The 6172-nt window shown below is 42.8% G+C and overlaps 1 non-coding gene across 1 annotated transcript; it reads left to right on the forward strand.

Moving 5' to 3' along the window:
• Window positions 1–5639: 5639 nt before the first annotated feature.
• Window positions 5640–5785, forward strand: LOC117720302 (small nucleolar RNA SNORA48). The gene has a single exon (XR_004608313.1). It is a non-coding gene; the product is annotated as a small nucleolar RNA SNORA48 (small nucleolar RNA).
• The last annotated feature ends 387 nt before the right edge of the window (window positions 5786–6172 follow it).

The raw sequence follows: 6172 nt of genomic DNA on the forward strand, positions 1-6172 counted from the left end.
AGGGCCTTTCACATGTTAGATAAGGGCTCTACCACTGAGCAACATCCCAAGGTGTAATCATAGACCCTTAACACAGTAATTTCTCATAATTGTTATGTTAATTCCTCTATATAAATGTGTGTTTTGTGTGTGTGTTGTGTGTGTTTGTGTGGGTGTATTTATTTTTCCTTTTATTGTTGGCATTGAACACAGGCCTTGTGCATGACAGGCCCTTGTAAATTAATTCTTTTATCATGCTATTGTGGATTGAATTGTGTCCACCTAATATCTACCACTTGAATATGGTTTTCTGTAGAAATAAAGCATTTTCAAATATTCAAGTTTGATGAGGCATGTTTGGACTGACCCTTATTTAATAAGAATGTTTATTTATTTATTTATCTTATGTGTACCAAATACATTCTTCACAGTGCTTTCAACAAATACAGTGTAAATGTGTACTATTGTTACTTTCCCCCCTGCTTCATCTTTCCCCGTCCAGATATTTTCAGTGACCATAAAGTAAGATGTTTGCAATAATTATGTGAGGGGAATTTTTTATTATTATTAAAAACAAATTTGAAATTAAAATATAATTGCATGATTTTTCCTTTTCTTTTCCTCGGTCCAACTCTTCCCATGCACCCTCTTCACCTCTCAAATTCATAGACTTTTTCTTCATTATTATTGTTTTACACACACACACACACACACACACACACACACTCATATATAAATGTGTAAATATGACTTTTCAGAGCTGAGCAGTTGGTGGGGGATAACCAGTTAGAGGATTTAGCTCTAGGAATGACCACTACTCCCACTCAGCCTTCCTTAGTTGTCTATAGCTCTTTGTTCAGAATCCCAGAGAAATTCTGAGGGAGAGCTTTTTGAAAACCCACCAACAATGAACAAAAAGTAAAATTCACTCCTTCTACTGTTGCTTCAAAATTTGAAGACTAGACTTGTACCCTAGCCCTGTTGGTAAACAACTACAGTGTCTCATCTGATGAACAGAAGGATTTCACTATACCTTACACACCTAACAGCTATGAAGCAGATGAATGCTGAATTTTATCTTTTTTTAAGATTATGTTTATCTTTCTGTAACCAGGCAAGACTTCCAATGGAGGGACAGGGACACCAACCCAGCCACGAAACCTTTAACCCACAATTTTTTTCTTCCTACAAGATGTGCAGGGATAAAGAGGGAGCAGAAATTGAGGGAATGACCAACCAATGACTGGTCCAATTTGACACCCATGCCATGAGAGAGGGAACCACGACACTATTAATGATATTCTGCTACACTTGTAGACTATACTGTGAGCTATACTTGGAGACTAGCATAACTGTCATGAGAGACTTCACCCAGTAGCTGATGAAAAAAAAAAGGCACATAGACTCACACTCAAATATTAGGTAGAGCTCAAAAAACCTTGTGAAAGAGGAGGAAGAAAAGTTGAAAGAGCCAGAGGTCAAGGGTACCACAGTATATCCTACAGAATCAACTAACCTGGGCCTATAGGGGCTCACAGGGACTGAACCACCAATCAGAGGGAATGCATGAGACAGACCTAAGCCCCCTACACATATGTAAGAGATGCACGGCTTGGTCTTCATGTAGGACTAACAGCGAGAGCAGAGACTGTCTCTGACTCTGTTGCCTGCTTTTGGACCCTTTCCCCTGCCTGGCTGCCTTGTCTAGCCCCAATAGAAGTAGATGCACCTAGTCCTGTTGCAACTAAATATGCCAAGTGAGTTGATCTCCTTGGGAGGTATGGTGGTTTGCATATGCTTGGCCCATAGGTCATATGATCTCCTTATGGTAGTGGTTATGGGGGAAAGAGCTAATACTTTTCCCCATCCTGACCATTTTGACCAGGAGGAGAGGAGATGGTCTTTGATGTGGGCTCAGTGTCTGCTAGAGGCAAGCATGGTATGCCTTCAGTTAGATAACCTCCTGCCAAAGACACCTGTCCCTACATCGAAAACTCCACAGGACACCCATGGTAGTCACCAAACATCACGGTAAACACACCATAATAGTCTAATTCTGAAAACGGGGTTCACAAAGCTGTGATTGCCCTTTGATCGACAGCTTAGGTAGAAGATAAGGATACACTCTCCGACCCTATCGTGTGTTCTGCCAATCAGAACAACTCCGCCATTGGAATGTGTACAGTATCCCCGGAAAGGCTTGATTGCCGTTCGAGTCTTCTTTTGAAGTTATTTGGTTGTTAGCTGTTTTGACCCCAGCAATTCCTCCCTCCGCCCCACATCCCCAGGCTGGCCATGTCACAGCTCAGGATCAGAGTCACTTCATCTTAGTGTTGTTGATCTAGGCACTCCGGACCAGCAGATGAGCTGGCTGTTGCTGTGGGTGATGGTGGCTTCAGTCCCTGCTCTAGTTGTCACTATCAACACTGATGCTTGTCTGGGATGGAAATGCTGACATTGTAGTCTACATGAACAGCTTTCATGTTTGTGACTCATTTCCCAGTCACTGCCCCAGCCGCTGTTGTTTTGAGCTAGACTATGCAGCTCAACCATCTTGCTGGCATTTCTAGATTTTTTTTTTTTTAATATCTGATCCTCTTCTAAACCTTCTGTGATGCTCACCACAGTCACATTTGGTTTTAGTGTGGGAGGAAAGTTTCCTGCACCTGTTCAGCTTCCACTTTCTTGTGTTAAATGGAGACACCAGTAAGCTACTTTATATTATTGCAGAAACACAATACTCTCAGCAGACCCAACAAACAACGCCCTAGTACTTCAGTTGGCACATGAGGGACCACACATTTCTTCACTGCCTGCCTAAATAGATTCTTTTGCCTCTCCCATTAAAAGTGATTTGTTAACATGTATATGTATATAGAAGTTCATTTTGATACATGTATATAATATATTTTCACTTAATATCAGATTCATCCCTTAATGCTCTCTTGTCCCACCCCTGCTCCTCTCCGCCCTCTTCCCAGAAAGCCCTTCTTCTACTTTCATGCCTCTCCCTCTCCCTCCCCCTCCCCCTCCCCCTCCCCCTCTCTCACCCTCTCCCCCCTCCCCCTCCCCCTCTCCCTCCTCCCCCTCCCCCTCTCCCCTTCCCCCTCCCCCTCCCCCTCCCCCTCTCCCCTCTCCCCTTCCCCTTTCCCTCCCCTCCCCCTCCCCCCCTCTCTGTGTGTGTATGTGTGTGTGAACCAATGAGTTTAATTACCGCTGCTTACAGGAGCACAGGAAGTTATCAGTATTAAAAACTGAAGAAAATTTCTCTCTCTCCCATGGGAACCATTAACTGTAGATCAAGCCACTCTATGTTTAGCAATGTGTTGCTGCTGCTGCTTGTAGAGGGCACCCTGCTTCTCTCGTGACAAGAAGGCAAATGGACAAAAAGGCCTATGCTAGTTTCTTCTCGTCCTTTAATAAAACACTAACTCATTTCAAAATACACCTGCCTCTCAAGATCAACACAGTAGGGTTTAAACTCCAACATCAACTTGGAAAGTGTGCTGGCTTGTGTTTGTGTTGTAAAACACTCTGCCCCCAGAAAACAACCTGGGAAGGAAACGTTTTAATTCACTTCATACTTTTAAGTGACAGTCTCATCATTAAGAAAAGTCAAAGCAAGAGCCTGGAGGCGGGAATCGAAGCAGAGACCATGGGTGAAGTCTGCTTACTGGCTTGCCCCTCAGGCCCACCTGCCTAGGGATAGAACTTCACACAGTGGTCCGGGCCCTTCTACATCAGTTAGATATTAAGAAAATGCATCACAAACATGGCAACAGGCTAGTTTGATCTGGGTGGTCCTTCAGGTGAGGTTTCTTCTTCCTAGGTGACTTTGTGTCAAGGCTGAGACTAGTTACGACAGCAGGGATACACTGAAAAAAAAAAATAACAGTTCACTGGTTTTAATTTTGGTAATGTTTTTTTTCTTTCTTTTCTTTGTTATTTCCTTAGTGGTTGCCATACCCATCTTACTTGTCAGCCTCAGCTTCAGATTTACATTAACATAATTTCAGTAAGAGAAATGATAGAAATATTACTCTTACACAGATTTCTTTTTCCTTTTGGGGGCATTATTATTAAGCATATTGTACCTGCAGCACATACAAATGATGTTTTATTTGTTTGTTTTTCTAGACAGTGTTACTCTGTGTAACCCTGTCTTGGAACACTCTGTAGACCAGGCTGGCCTCAACTCATAGATCTGCCTGCTTCTGCCTCCCAAGTGCTGTCCAGAATCTTCTAGCTTTTATAGTATCTGATGAGAAGTCTGGTGTAATTCTGATAGGTCTGCCTTTATATGTTACTTGGCCTTTTCCCCTTACTGCATTTAATATTCTTTCTTTGTTTTGTGCACTTGGTATTTTGATTATTATGTGATGGAAGGTATTTCTTTTCTGGTCTAGTCTATTTGGCGTTCTATGGGCTTCTTGTATGTTTATGGGCATCTTGTTCTTTAGATTAGGGAAGTTTTTTTCTATAATTTTGTTGAAGATATTTATTGGCCCTTTAAGTTGGGAATCTTCACTCTCATCTATACCTATTATCCTTAGGTTTGGTCTTCTCATTGTGTCCTGGATTTCCTGGATGTTTTGTGTTAAAAACTTTTTGCATTTTGTGTTTTCTTTGACAGTTGTGTCAATAGTTTCTATGGTATCTTCTGCACCTGAGATTCTCTCTTCTATCTCTTGTATTCTGTTGGTGATGCTTGTGCTTATGACTCCTGATTTCTTTCCTAGGTTTTCTCTCTCCAGGGTAGTCTCCTTTTGTGATTTCTTGATTGTTTCTACTTCTATTTTTATGTCCTGGATGGTTTTGTTCAATTCTTTCACCTGTTTGGTTGTGTTCTCTTGTAATTCTTTAAGGGATTTTTGTGTTTCCTCTTTAAGGGCTTCTACCTGTTTACCTGTGTTCTCCTCAAATTCTTTGACAGTGTTATTTATGTCCTTAAAGTCCTCGAATGTCATCATTATAAGTGATTTTAAATCTGAATTTTTCTTTCCTAGTGATATGGGGAATTCAGGACTTTCATGTATAGGAGAACTAGGTTCTAATGATCCCAAGTCCCCTGGGTTGCTGATGCATATGTTCTTGCACTTGTCTTTCACCATGTGGATCTCCTTAGTGCTACCTGTGCTGTCTCTGACTGAAGCCTGTCTTTCCTATTATCTTGGTTGTATCAGAGCTGTGTGGGGTTGGTGTTACTACTGGGGTTAGATCTGGGGCCCAAGATCTGCTCAGTGCTCAGGCAGACATGAAGGAACCAGTGCTCCAGGCCAGGAGTGACTTCCTGGGTCCTAGTGGGTCCCAGTTACTCCCTGTTGGGGGCAGGTGTTGCTGTCTCCTTACCTAAGATACTGTCAGGGTTAGAGCTTCTGGGAGGCCTGCTTTCTCTGGGTTCTGTGGGATTGGGGGCAGAGCTGCTCACCCAGGAACTGGGATCTGCTCAGTCTGTTTTTTTGTTTTGTTTTGTTTTGTTTTGTTTTGTTCTTCTGTCTGGTTTATTTCACTTGGTACAGTGTCACTGTTATTCACCCATATTGTCATCCTTGTGGCAGGACTTACTTCTGTTTTCAGGAGAATTGTTATTCCATTTTACACGTTCAATTTTTTATGCACATTTTATATTGCTCTTTACATTAGTTAAGAAAAGAATAATAACCCCCTGGCAGTGAGCAAAGAGACACCTTGTTGGTGGTGGTGTTCTTATTATCAGTCAGGGGCAGAACAGATGGCAATCCTTTGTTCCATCCTAGCTTGATGCCTGGCTTGGTAGCCAAAGCTGTTTTATGCCTAGAACTCATAAAAATCCAATTCAATCCAATCAAACCAGGCAGCACCCAGCATAGGAGGAGGAAGACTGAGAGACCTGCATCCTGCATGCCACTCACAGACCTACCCTCCAGGGCACAGCACAGGCAGGCCTTAGCTACTGCTTGCTGCCATCACAACACATTGTGGATCAAGGAGGTCACCCACGGGCCACATGGCCAGCCTGCAGCTGGAGCCACCACAATGTGTGGTGGTCAGATGGGAGAGAGAGAGAGAAATGGAGGAGCTTGAGTATTATGAAGATAGGTGAAATTGGAGACTCTGTGGACAGGAATAATAGCCTCTTGTGAGGTCATTGTAAGGTCCCAGCCTGAGCTGCTGCAAAGAGCCATGTCTGAGTCCATGGCTACACAGTAGCAGG

The sequence above is a fragment of the Arvicanthis niloticus genome, chromosome 14 (genome assembly GCF_011762505.2).
Source record: "Arvicanthis niloticus isolate mArvNil1 chromosome 14, mArvNil1.pat.X, whole genome shotgun sequence".
In the NCBI taxonomy this organism is placed as follows: Eukaryota; Metazoa; Chordata; class Mammalia; order Rodentia; family Muridae; genus Arvicanthis; species Arvicanthis niloticus.